This window comes from Typopeltis vanoorti, chromosome 4, assembly GCF_054136105.1.
Source record: "Typopeltis vanoorti isolate ZY-2024b chromosome 4, IOZ_Tvanoo_1.0, whole genome shotgun sequence".
In the NCBI taxonomy this organism is placed as follows: Eukaryota; Metazoa; Arthropoda; class Arachnida; order Uropygi; family Thelyphonidae; genus Typopeltis; species Typopeltis vanoorti.
Genome location: NC_143552.1, coordinates 73,365,720 through 73,380,093, shown reverse-complemented (window position 1 = coordinate 73,380,093; position 14,374 = coordinate 73,365,720). Strand labels below are relative to the sequence as shown.

The window sequence follows — 14,374 nt, the reverse complement described above, 5'->3', positions numbered from 1 at the left end:
AAGTGTATCTAATTATTGTGATTGCCTCTAATCTAAAATCTCCTGTTACATATTAGCAGTGGGACAAATCACTTTTGGGCTCACTCAGATATCAATAGGCAGAAGCAATTTGCATCCGTTGATATTAATTGTTTAACATGAATGGATGCAGTTGACTCACACAAACAGTATAACAGTACTGGCCCACATTTTGCATTTCCCTATACCATTTGCACATCTGGTTTATTCAGTTGTGTAAATCATTTAGGCAGAATTGGCTAGTATGTGAGTTAAAATACTCTTTTTTCCAACACAAACTCCAATCTAACTCTACATCTGTACATATTTTGTGATTTTAATATGTTAGGTACAAATGAAGAGTACCATAGCAAGAGCAATTAGTGCCTATGGATAGGGGGGATGTTTCCCCCACTTCCATAATGAACAGAATTAGGATAATGGAAAGTACAGAAGTATATAGTAACATATTTTTAGATAAATCTGTACAGTATACTATCATCATCAAATTCCTGATATGTACCCTCAAGGGGTTCACAGGATAGTACTACATGAAAAACTTACATCATTACTAACTTCCTGTCTACAATTTTCCTCCAAATCAATCTGTTACCTGTCAAGACTCCAACATTGTCAGATCTTATATTTCTATCTTCTAAGGCACCTTTTACTGTATCAATCCACCTATATCTTGGTCTTCCTCTGGGTCTTTTTCCTGCCAACCTGGCAGAGAACACTTGTTTTGCTAATCTTTCTTCTCCCATTCTGTTTAAGTGACCTTACCACCTGAGATTAGCTCTGCTAATGCATTCCTGGATGCTGACAGTGTCAAGTTCTTTCCTAATATCCTCGTTTTTAATATGATATTGCCATTGATGCCATCTGTGCATGCCCCTAATCTTTCTCAGGACTCTCATATCTGCGGTCTCTAGTCTTTGGTCAAGTGTTTTACTTCTGACCCAGCTCCCAGATCCATAAGTTAAAATTGGCTTGAATACTGTCTTGTATACAGCTAATTTAGTGTTTTGGTTAATTTCTCCCTCTTATTCCATATAAATTTATTTAGTTGACTTCCTACCATACCATCTTTGTTGATTCTGTTGTCTATTTCCATATTTAATTTACCATCTTCACTAAAAATCGTCCCTAAGTAGCTGAAATGTTTTACTTGTTCTATAGGTTCTCCATTCACATGCAGTTGATATTTTCAGTGCTTCTGCCTATTTTTAATATGTATACTATCATATGTAATGAAATTTTTAATATGATAATGTATGTTGTTAATCCATTTCTGTTTACTATCTGGATAGCTATTCTACTCTGTTAACATTTTTGCACATAAGTGCAGATGCCACTACCCCTACCCTTGTTACAACACTGGAAAATGAAATAAACACACATTTTGTAAAATTCTAATAATTTCTTTTCACCACTTTACTTAATGATAGTGATATCATTAATGAATTTTCAGCTGAACAAGAATTACTACACATACAAAGATAGCAGGGATTTCAGACATGCTTCCACAAAACAGACATGCTTCCAGATAAACACACAATAATTGACAGAACACACTGACCTCATAGCGTTAGGTGCTTCAACCATAAATCTAGATATCATTAATGCTGTTGTTAATAGCGGTGCATGCATTTTCAAAAATTACACATTTTAGTTTGCTCACTTTCCTGTACGTATAATTTTATGAATTTGAAATATCTAGTATGTTTTCATGATTTTTTCATGCTCTTAAGAACATATGATTTATAACAAGTGTACATACAACAATGTGCAAATATTGTGACTTAATCTAGCACATGGAACATTTGATTACACATTTGGATGGCTCTGTTAAATTATTCAGTTACATATATATTAATCCTATTTATGTAGTTTTATTCAAGTTCAGTAATCATTTTCATAAAACTTTCTTTCATGATCTGGCATTTTTATATGATAATAGCTATAGGTCGTGGTTCTTGGGGAACACTTCATGAGGAAGGCTGTTCTGGCAAATAGATGTGGGAAGAAGGAAAGAGGAATAGAAATAGGTTCTGTGGATTTGCAGTTGGGCTGTGACTAGATGTTGTGCTGCTCATGTTATTATAGACCTAAAAGAAAATTTCAGATTAAGACACATTATCAAAGTCTTGTACAATGGAATCATGTCGGTGTTCTCTACATCATTCTCATAATCTGCTGTGTTGTCCTCACAATTTTAGCAAAATATTCATGAAGTTTCAAGTCCCTATCTATCACAAACCCCAACTTCTTCATCTCATCCACCTACTCCAAAATATCTCTGCTAATTTTATACTCTGCATCCCGTCTTTACTTCCCAAATTTTAAAACCTTACATTTTGCTACATTAAACTGATTCCCCCCCCCCCCCACACACACACACATACTCACTCCAAAGCTACAACATCTGCTCTACTTCTCATAACTTTCCCTCAGCTTTGCATCATCTACAAACAACTGTATATCACCATTTAAGCCCTTTCTAATGTTATTTACATACAAATTAAACAACAATGGCCCCAAAACATACCCTGGGGCATGCCACTAGTGGCATATTGATGGCCAGTTGATACCTATCAGAGAGCCAATTTCCACTCCAATGCACTAATCTGCTATTCAACCTAGTCTGTTCCAATTTAACTACTAGTTTGTCATGTGACAATCTATTGAAAGCCTTTGCAAAATCTAAATATACTATTGTATATGCATCCCCTTGTCCAACATATTCATTACCTTGTTACAGTAAGCAGATTGCTAAAACACAATCTTCCTTTAGTAAACCTATGCTGTCCATTATAGAGAATTCTACTGCTGTCCACCCAGTTCTGAATCCTTGTCCTCACTAGCTTTGCCAACACCTTGACCACAACTCCAGACAAGTGGATTGGTCTATAATTCTTATCACCCCATTTATGTAGTAGAACAATTTTTCTATCTTTCCACTTTTTTGGGACCTGGGCTAATCTAAGATTCATGTGAAAAAGGTACATTAAAGCTATTGTTAACACCCTGGAACCTTCCCTCAGTATATGCAGTGATATACTATCAAGTCTCGTAACTTTGTTGACATTACGTTTACTCAATTTCTCACATACCTCCTGCTCTCTCACCATCAGTGGTTCCTCCCCCATTCCTACTGCTCTCAAGTTCTGCATTTTGTTGTAATCACAAGGATAAAATACTTTAATGACTTGCTCATTTAACGCCTCTACTATATCCTTCTGAGTGTTTATCATTCTCCCATTATCACTGACCATCATCCTCCCATAATCATTCTTCTTTCTGCTGACTACATATCGAAAAAAACTCCATAGGATTTCTTTTAGCCTCATTTGTTAATACTGCATACTGCATTTTTGCTATCCTTACCAAGCAAGTCACCTTCCTTGCTTGCTCTTTTTGTTCCTCGTGTAACTGATTATCTCCCCTCATCTTGTGCCACCTCTACAATACCTTTTTCTTACAGATTACATGCTCCCCCCCCCCTCTTAAGTCATTCATTTTACACCTACTTTATTTAATCTCCTGACCTTTGGAATACACTGTCATTGCCTCTGCGAAGATAATTCCTGCGTAGAAATCAAGCAGCATTGATTTCATTCCCATGATATCGCTGCAAGCTGCCTCCTGAGTTTGCCATAATCATCTGCCTTATAATTCCACATATAACTCTTTCCCACAAAAGCCCTTATGTAGGCCACCACCCAGGTGATCATTTCATGGTTCACTTCCATCAAATGAAGGAAGATGTGACACTTCATTTACATCTTCTGATGAGATAATCAAATCCAAGACCCTTGATCCATGTGTGGCCTCTTATTGATTGTAAACTGTATGTAACTTGATATGTTTTTGAGTGTTTTCTTAGTTGTTGCTTCATGTGGTATCAGTCCTGTCCATCAATGTTTCAGAGCTAGTTGGAACGGGTTTTCTTTTATTGAAAATTTGTTGATTTTGAATGTTTTTGCTCTCAACATTTATTCACATAAAGTGGCACAGAAGAAATTTTGACATTTCATAATAGTGATGATTCAAGATAAATGATCATGTATCATTAATAAATAAAAATAAATGCTGTGTCACTGATAATTTTTTTTTCCTTTTCTTATAGACTGGTAAAGAAACTAATATGTAAATAATTAACATGTGCTTCAACATTGTTAGCTACACAGAGTAAAAATTTAGCCATAGCATTAGAAAAACTAACAAGTTGACTAGATCCACAATCAAACATATGGTGGCTTAGGTTGACACCTAACTAGACAGACATATTTGCCTGACTAGTGAGCCAGCCAGGAATGGCTTCTGTTACTACTAGGATGCCAGTTTATCTCAGCCTTAATTTTGAAACGAAGTAAAATTTTTGACAAAAGCGCACATACAATTGTTATTGAAAATTATAACCCGTTAGCGAGGGCTTTAAATAAGATATAAGATGAATAAAAAAAAAAATTATGAAGTCGTCAACATAAAGAGCATTTTATATATATAGTCAGAGGAATGTATGCTGTCATGGAGTTTAAGTTAATTTGGCGTCAAAAATATCACTTAAGACAGAGCTGTAGAAAACATTCCCCCTCTTGCCAATATGGCCAAGAAAGTGTGAATTCGGTTCATTTGGAAGGTTTGGTGAGAGAGAGGAAGCCCTTAATAAAAGATGTGCCCTGAGACTAATGTTGATAAAGGTACTTTTTTTCAAAATAAACCAAACTGGGTGTTTGCATTTCAGGATTGCATCTCTGATGTTTTCAGATGAAACAAGTCAAACAGCATCAGTAGATTTTTTTTACAGAAGCCACATCAGATATTGAAAATATGCACATTACTCTCCAGATTCCATATATAATGGAAAATACTGCAATAAAGTATTCCACTGAACAAGTAAATAGCTACAGAATCTTCATTTGGACTTTTTTTTTGGAAGAGGGTTTAGTCACCCACAAGGATGGCATCTTTTCCATAAACAGGTCTGTCCCCCACTTCTATTGTTTTCAGTAATAGTAAAATGTCATAAAACAGGTCCTCAGTAAGTTTTAGATGTGAATGTTTACCGCAGAAACATTAATCTCTTTGTTTCTGCAAACAGAAACAGCTAGGTTAATGATTAGCCAAGTAATTAGAATACTTACTCTCCAATAGGTCATAGATTCAAATTCTGCCATGGGTATGTATGTTTGTGAATGTCTTTGGAGATGAACTTCATCATCCAATGAGACCACTGCCCAGCTTATTGAAACTTGAAGTGGCTTGAAAATGTTTCATGTTTGGTCTCTAGAGCAGAGTTCCCAGATTATGTAAAATAAAGATAAAATACTTTTGGCATACCCACAGTACTATTGCACTATAGATCCACTTCTACTCAAAATGAATGAAATTCCTTGCTGGAATTAAGAACTTTTATCCTTCTTTCCATTTGCTCTTCAACCACTATGCAGGAATTGTCTCACCAACAAGTGTGCAAAGCCATTAAAAGAAAAACATTTAGCTTTGCTCAAGTTAAAATCTGTCTCTGGCTTTGCACTCAGCTTACAACTGCAGCTCATAGTACAAATTATCAGCAAATCCAAAACAAACTTTGTAAGGGTCAAATACATAAAACTTGCATTGTGCTCAAATGGCTCTTAAGCCTTCTGATCCCTCCAAGATTTATTGGGCTCACAACTTCTTCCCTTCCATATATCTGTTCTTTTCACATTCATATATTGCCATTGTAACATCATCCAAAGATAAAGCTTCTCTGCATCAGTCTTCAACTCTTGTACATGTGACCAAACTATCTCCCTCTATACTAAAAAGGCATTAGGTGTTCTATACTAGCATATCTCAAGGCTGTTTTGATCTTATGACAAAGATACCAGAAAAATCCTTAATAGCTTGGATACATCACCTCTTGTCCTGGATGGTATGCCCACTTCCCCAAATAATGCTCAGAATTTTCAGTCCAGAGTTAACAGCTATTTTATAGCCTTTACAAGCCATCATAATCAATTGGCATATCCAACACTATCGCTACATGTTAGAGTACTTCTTATCATAGCAGTACTTTGATGTCTTTGCAGTATGCTCTCTAAACTTAAATCTACTGTCAACCATCACTCCCATATCTCGAATCTCATCCACTTCCTGTAGTACAATGCCATCAATATAGTACATACACAGTCTTATAATTCTGCACTCCAAAATGCAGCACCTTGCACTTATGAATATTAAAACTACAACCACACTCCTTTTGTCCAAGTCAAACGTCTTCAAATTTTCCTGAAGGGAATAACATCAGCAAACAACTGAAGATCCCCAGTCAATCCACATGATATATCATTTACAAACAAGTTAAACAGCATGGGTCTAAGCACAGAAAGAACCTTGCGAAACACACGCCACTGGTTACCCTCCTTTTTTGAAACTGCTCCATCATGGGCAACATCATGATTCTCCCTTATTATTTTACCCAATTTTAAATCATAGACAAACAACTGAATATTTGCCTTCAGATTACTTCCTATATCATTTATGTACAAATTAAATAGTAATTGCCCTAGCACAGGACCTTGCAGCGCAACACTGGTCACTTGCATTCTCCTTGATCCTGCTCCTCCACATACCACTTATTTGTATCTATCCATTCAGCTACCCTCATATCTACGTAATCAGTGTCATATCTATCTCCATTTGTTCGGAATTGTGTAACAGAGTTCCATGTGATACTCTGACAAATGCCTTTGCAAAATCCAGCAGAATTATCGTGTAGCCATTCTTTTTATCCATCTCAGCTGTTGTTCTGTTATAAAAGTTAGTAATTATTATTACTATTATTTTACAGCATCTCCATGGAGTCTGGAGACTTCTTATCATAGCAGTACTTTGATGTGTAGTCTTTGCAATGCTTGCAATATGCCCTCTAAACTTAAATCTACTGTCACCCATCACTCCCATATCTCGAATCTCATCCACTTCCTGTAGATAGAAACGAAAATCAACCACCATACACAAAAATCCTATCATACCTCTCAAATCCATTCACTACCAGGGAACTCAACCAATTCTGGCAATCCGTTCCATCACCACTCTCCATGCAAAAAATTTGGTCCACACACCTCTATTAACCACGCTCTTACACAGCTTCCATGTATGGCCCCTAGTTTTCTGACTATTCGTCTTATATTGAATACTTTCACTTGCATCAATTTTATAAAATCCCTTTAATATCTTAAAAGTTTCTACTATGTTCCCTCTTTTCCATCTATCAACTAACCTTTGTAACCAACAAACTTTCAACCTCTCCTCATAGGGAGTATTCCACAGACCTGTCATCATCTTGGTCAGTTGTCTCTGAATCCTCTCGACCACCTCCTGGTCCCCAAGAGGACTGAGGTGACCAAATCTGTGTGCAGTAATCAAGATGTGGCCAAATCCTAGCCTTATAAAGTGGGATAATAACTTATCTTTACTTGTTAGCATGTTTTTCAACATCCAAGTAATTTGTTGAGCTATTTTACCAACTTTTGCAATATGCTCTCCAAACTTCAGCTTTGTCCACAATTATCCCCAAGTCCTTAGCCTCATCAGTTTCCTGCAATCCAATACCATCAATATGATAACACCATATGGAACCTTTTCAACCCCTTACATTTTGTAACATTAAATTGACAATCATTATCCTTTGCCCACAATGCCAATTTATTTAAATCATCCTGCAGGATATACATCACTTTTATCAACTATTGTGCTCCCCCACTTTTGCATCATCAGCAAACAACTGAATATCCATACTTAAATCTTTCCCTATGTCATTCATATACAAATTAAAGAGTAGTGGTCCTAGTACTGAACCCTCAGGTACTCCACTACTTGCCATCATTCTCCTAGATTCCACTCCACCATATGCTACTCTCTGGTGTCTGTCCATCATACCCCCCCCCTGCCTCCCTATTCATGCTGCTAGCCTCATATCCATTCCCCATTTGCTCCAGTTTTTGTAATAGTTTTCCATGTGGTATTCTGTCAAATGCCTTGGCAAACTCTACCAGCATCATGGTGTAGCCATTACCTTTATCCAATTCTGCTGTCACTTGGTTATAAAATGTGAAGAAGTTACTAAGACAGGACCTTCCCTTTTAGAAAACCGTACTGCTTACTGTAGAGTATTGTCCTATCCACCCACTGTTGTATTTTACCTTTCACCAGCTTTTTAACCAACACTTCAACAACCACTCCCAATATATTAATCGGTCTATAATTTGCTATCTCTGTCTTAGAGCACCTTTATACGATTGTACTATCTTACCCTCTTTCTACTCCTTTGAAACCCTGTCAGAGCCAAGATTTAGTTGAAGAATTTCATCAGGGGCAATGCTAATTCTCTTGCACATTCAGGTAGTACGTGGACTGATATGCTATCCAGTCCCGCTGCTGCGTTCACATTCATATTTTTTAATATGCTGAATACCTCCTGTTCATCGACCTCAATATTGATATGCATCTCTGTAACATCAGCAACTCAACTATTTCTTTTGGTTCAGTCACCTTCCTACCATGAGCATTGTTTAAAGTAATATTTCCTCTTACTTGCTATATAACAAAAAAAACTCTTTTGGGGTTTACTTTGACCTGTGTGGTTAATTTAGTTGAAGAATTTCATCAGGGGCAATGCTAATTCTCTTGCACATTCAGGTAGTACGTGGACTGATATGCTATCCAGTCCCGCTGCTGCGTTCACATTCATATTTTTTAATATGCTGAATACCTCCTGTTCATCGACCTCAATATTGATATGCATCTCTGTAACATCAGCAACTCAACTATTTCTTTTGGTTCAGTCACCTTCCTACCATGAGCATTGTTTAAAGTAATATTTCCTCTTACTTGCTATATAACAAAAAAAACTCTTTTGGGGTTTACTTTGACCTGTGTGGTTAATTCTCTCTCATAGTTTGATTTGGCCTTCTTTACCATACTAGCCATCCTTCTTGCTTGCACTTTGTACTACTCATGAGTATGCAGATCACTTTTTTCTTTATATTTCCTCCACGATGTTTTCTTTCTTTTGCAGAAAATATAAAGAAAAAATTATCCCTTAATTCCAACTTGGTTTATCCTCCTGACCTTGAGTATGTAGTCAGATACTGCTACTCTCAAGTAATCTCTGATCACTTGCCATGCACTACTGACATTCTTTCCTTGTTGCTTCTCAAGCCATGGCACTGTTCCAAGATGACTCCAGAGTCTCTAATCTCCTTCAGCACTCTTTGGTGAACAAAAAAAATCAGTTTGGGGAATTTCTGCCCTGCTGAAACTGTCCTTATTAATTTTAAGTGATGTTATTGTGGAAATGGCTTGATGCAACAACAACACAATCACAACCTGGTAGGCCACATAAAATCAGAGCGGGATCACTGAATGGTGAAGCACATGATGAGAAAAAAATCTCGTGTCATTGGTTGAAACACTAGCTACTGACTTCTGAAATACCCCTACAAACGAGACACCTGACACCAAAACTATTTAAGTGCAGACCATCAGCATTATACAAATCCATCATTCCTTATGCACAACCTGCATATTGATATGTTTGCCATTAATAACACTCTTCTCCTCAGTTTGCCTCTTTCATGGCAAACCCTTTAACTTCTCACACTTCTTTTTTGCTTTGTCTAACAATTCCATCACATCCTCTCTCATAGAATACCTCTCAGTTCATTAGTACCAACCAAAACAATTAGTTAAACTTGACAAACGTTTCTTAGAATCAGCAGAAGATTTGGGAAACTTGAATTATTAGGCCCCCTGCCCAGCAGCAACCATAGAGGGCATCCCCTCTGTAGTACTTAAGGCTTTTAGTCTATTTTTTTGTACTGAATATTTTTGCATGTGCTTTTACAAATTTTGACATTGTATCCCTGATGATATCTCTGTGACAGAGATGAAATATAGGATCTAATAAACTTGTATTTCATTTTCCCTCTGTGCTGTATTCATTCCATTAATATTCATTGTATGCAATTAATTAATCCTTCAGTGTAATACATAGTATGTAATCTTTACATCCCAAAGTGCATAATCTTACATTTTGCCACATTAAACTACAACCATTATCCTTTGCCTACACTTCTAATTTATTAAAATCATTCTACATGATCTCTGCATCACCTTCATTAATTATTTCCTTCACCATTTTTACATCATCAGCAAACTGAATACTCTCCTTTAAATCATTGTCTATATCATTAATATACAAATTAAATAGTAATAGCCTGAGCCACCCATTAGTCATCCTCATTCTCTTGTATTCTTCTCCACCATGTACTACTCCATATGCTCCAACTTATTACATAAGTTGGAGTAAATGAGCAAATTCAGTAGTATCATGGTGTTAAGTTCTGAATGAAACTAAAATAGGATTAATTTACATTTCCTTCAGACTTAACATGGGGTTACATTTTGATTCAATTATTGATATATCAGAATATACTAAACTCTCGTAAATTACAAAACTATTACTAAACTGAGAATCTTTCATTTATTTTGGTTATAATATAAAGTATTATGAATTGCTAAATTGCTTAAATCTTACTGCTTAAGTGTAAGTACTTATAAATTGCTGGGAGAAAGAGATAATCCGATTAAATAAAAGTGGCCGGAATAGAAACACATGCAACCAAGAGTACAGGTGCACCCTTTTCGTTAGCAAGTTGTTCCCCCCACACACACACGCTCATGCATTCCGAAAATCACGCTAAGGATTCCGTGTGTGGTGCTCAGTACTGGGTGAGATGAAGTGACGCTGGAAAAGTGGGAGGAGAAATCGATGACGTAGTGTTAACATGTGGCGCGCAATTTAAAAAGTCGTGCAGTGCCAGAAAGCTCTCGCTTACTCTTAGGCTTGTGCTCTTATGCTCCGGGTCTCGTGCGGTCTTGCTGTGGTGTGTGGAGCCTCCATGTTCCCTGCGGATTTGAGATAATGACTGAAGAACTTTGCTGTGGATTTCCCAAAAAGTTGCCAATCGGCGACCAGCTCAGCAGAAGATATTCACCGATCTTTACGGAGAGTTTGTTATAATGCTGAGCCAGTTCACCAAAGAATAACGTCCACTTATTTTCGGCGAAGAAGTATATGCAGATCAAACCCTTGAAAAATACCTCAGAAAAAGCAGAAGGAACGTGGAGTCGAAAGTAATTGTTCTGACGAGATATATGAGGTGGCCAAATAGTTTCCCCAGCAATTGGTAAAGTACAGTCTAGTTTTTTTTTGTAAATGTGTACTAGAAGGATATCTGTAAATTTTAGGAAGGACTCTAGAGATTGTTTCTTTTAATGATAGAGTATATTATGAGTATTTTGTGAAAGAAATTGTACGAGAGCACGTGGAACCTAAGAATTGTGTCTTTTAATGATTGAATAAGTTATAAGAATTTTGTGAGAGAAATTGTATGAGAGCACATGGAGCTACATTAGTAATTCAGTTAACAAATGTCTTTAATATTGATGAATAAGTGTGATCATTCAAGTATAAGTCGTAAATCATAAATGAAGCTCTTTATCATACATGCTAAGATAGATATAGAGAAGCTGAGAAATTAGTGCTCATTCATTAGCAATTGCAGATTACTTAATCAGAGTGTATTCATAATGTGTGATATGTATCAATTGAATTAAATGTTTTGTTCTTTTTGTTTAATTGTTAACTTGCCTGATTTTCTTCTCTGTTGCACTTGCTCATAAAATACGGACCACAGCGGGCGATTAAATTTTAGTGAGGCTACACGACTGCAAATGTAACCTATAGTAATATAAGATTATAAGCTAAACTGTTTCTGGTTCCTTGATTCTACATTTTTTTTTGTTAATCTAGGATTTGGGGTGGCGCAGTGAAAAATAAATTTTCCCTGAATCCGAAAAAGGAATTAGAACCAGTGTAGAGACAAGGGAGTTGGCATTGACCATTGATATTCCCTTTGTCCCCCAAACCACTGGCATCGGTAATATATGTAAAGATTGGCCAAGAGAAATATAGAAGTTAAGAAAATAAAGTCTTACTAGAGAAGGATTTTACTGAGGGCACAGATACAAGTGCAATGTATGTGTAATTAAGATTTAAAGAGTACAATGCGAAAATTAAATAAGAGAGATAAAAGTTTACAATGATGTAGCCATATGCATTATCCAATTAGCTGTCGCTGTATATAAAATGTAAATTACTTAGGACCAACCATTCAAGCTGTGCTGTCCACCATGGGATTATATTCTTATCCATCCATTCCTGAATTTTACATTAAAATTAACTTTAGCAGTTTTATCACCTTAATGACTACCTGAGATATTAACTGATTTCATTATACAATAAATCTTTCTTCCATTTTGTGTCATCAAGGCTTTCACGTCTATGAATGCAGTACTTTTTCTTAAACCCTCTTGGTATCCAGCTTCTATATGGGTTGTGAGAGCTAAGACCTGATCAGCAGCTTCTGACAGGTCTAAACCCAGCCTGTCCACTGGTTATGCTATAGGGCAATAGTTATTAGTCATCAGTTGACTTATTGGGTTCTGGCATGACTATTATCTTTGGCATGAATGAAAGTTTGGGAGCAGTTCATCATTTAATATTGTGCAATAGAAATTAGATAGCCAGGATCTTTGGCCAAAGTGAGTAAAAGTCTGGAAGGATGCCATCAATGCCAGAAGTTTTAACTGTTGTAGTTAGGTTGAGTGCTGCACAAGTTTCATCTGTAGTTACTGGATTGGAGTTTGCTGAAGATGTAGGACATAATAAGAAAACTTTTTTTATAAAGACGATAGATCTCTTTTTTTGGTGTCTGTAGGAATTTTATGTTTAGCTTTTTGTGCTAAGATTTTGCAATACTATTAAGGTTTACTTTTCCTTAGTCCTTTGGAGTACTGGTGCCAGAGTAAAGTACTCCTTTGGAGTACTTTACCAGATCAAGCCTTGTGACTTGATCTGGTAAAGTTGAGGTTAACTCTTATCATCATCCAAGGATGACCTTAAGAGGGAAGAAGCAGTGTCTGGAAGGTTCTGTTGTTTATACTTTGCCAAAAGAATAAGACTTTCAGTTGAGCATGTTGTGTAGATTTTTCTGATGTGTTTCTTGCCAGATGCTATGACAAGTTTAATCAACAAATAAACAATATCGACAAATTCCACCTGAAGGTGGAATTGTCGATATTGTTTTCAGTGAATTCAGTAAATTTTGGCCAATTGCTTTTCTGAAATTCCATTGGAGTATTGGGAAGCTGTTTATTCTAGGGATTACACATCCTACACTAATTAGACAGTGCCTGTGGGAAAAAGGAGGCAACCTATACTTGATAGGTTGAGGCAAGAGGGGTTCTTTCCATATCAGTGGTGGTAAAACAGAGGTCAGGGGCTGTCTCTGATCTCCATCTTCCAGATTTAAAGGTCCCAGGTTGCTTGCTGTCAGTTGCAGGCCTAGGTTGTCATCATAATTATTGTATCCCCATAATGTACTGTGAGTTGAAATCTCTAAGGATGATGATGAGAGGATGGACTGGCTGAGAAAGTAAAGGGCTGGGTCAGTCAAGTAGAAGAGGCTTATATACATTGTAGATTGAGAAGTCATCCAGCTGGATACCAACAATAGTCACTTTGTGAATGGTCCAGAGATTTGGAGATGCTTTCCAAATTTGCTTTTGCATAGATCGCCAGGCCATGTCTTTTCATCAGGTTTATCAGCAAGAAGAATCTAGCCAGGAATGGTAATATTTCCTTGTGGGGTTGGTGAGTTTCCTGTAGGGCAAAAACGTCTACTTTGTGCCTGTTAAGAATATTATATAAAATATCAGCTATAATAATCAACTGCCAAAAGAACTAAAATTAGTAGAAGAGATGCACTCCAATAGGAAAATAAACATTCATCTGAATTCACAAAAAAAGCAGAACATTTATCCTACAGGATGAATTGCCACAAGGATCTGTCCTTACCCCAGCTTTATTCAACCTGTACATAAGCAATATCCTTCCAACAGCTAGTCAAAAGTTTATTTATACTGATGACATAGCTATCACTTTCTAAGGCCTTGAGGAAACACTGAGCAAAAGTTCTGAGTGCATTACAAAATTACTTTGAAAGCTAGGAACTATCTCCTAATCCTATCAAACTATTGTTTCTGCTTTCCACCTAAAAAAAACCACGAAGCTCATTGAAAACTAAAAATAAACTTTTGCAACAGGATTCTAATCCATGAAAGTAACCCTTGTTACCTTGGTGCCACACTCCACCATAGTGTAACTTACTGAAAACATTTAGAAAAAAACTAAGTTAACGATATCTGCCAGAAGCAACGTCATAAACAAACTGGCAGGCACAGTTTGGGGTTGTAATGCGTT

At 36.6% G+C, this 14,374-nt stretch overlaps 1 protein-coding gene across 4 annotated transcripts in view; it reads left to right on the top strand.

Annotated features, from left to right (window-relative positions):
* The window catches only part of LOC150107413 (F-box only protein 8-like), a 103,314-nt gene that overhangs the window by 25,062 nt on the left and 63,878 nt on the right, over nucleotides 1-14,374 (top strand). The gene's annotated exons all lie outside the window — the stretch shown is intronic.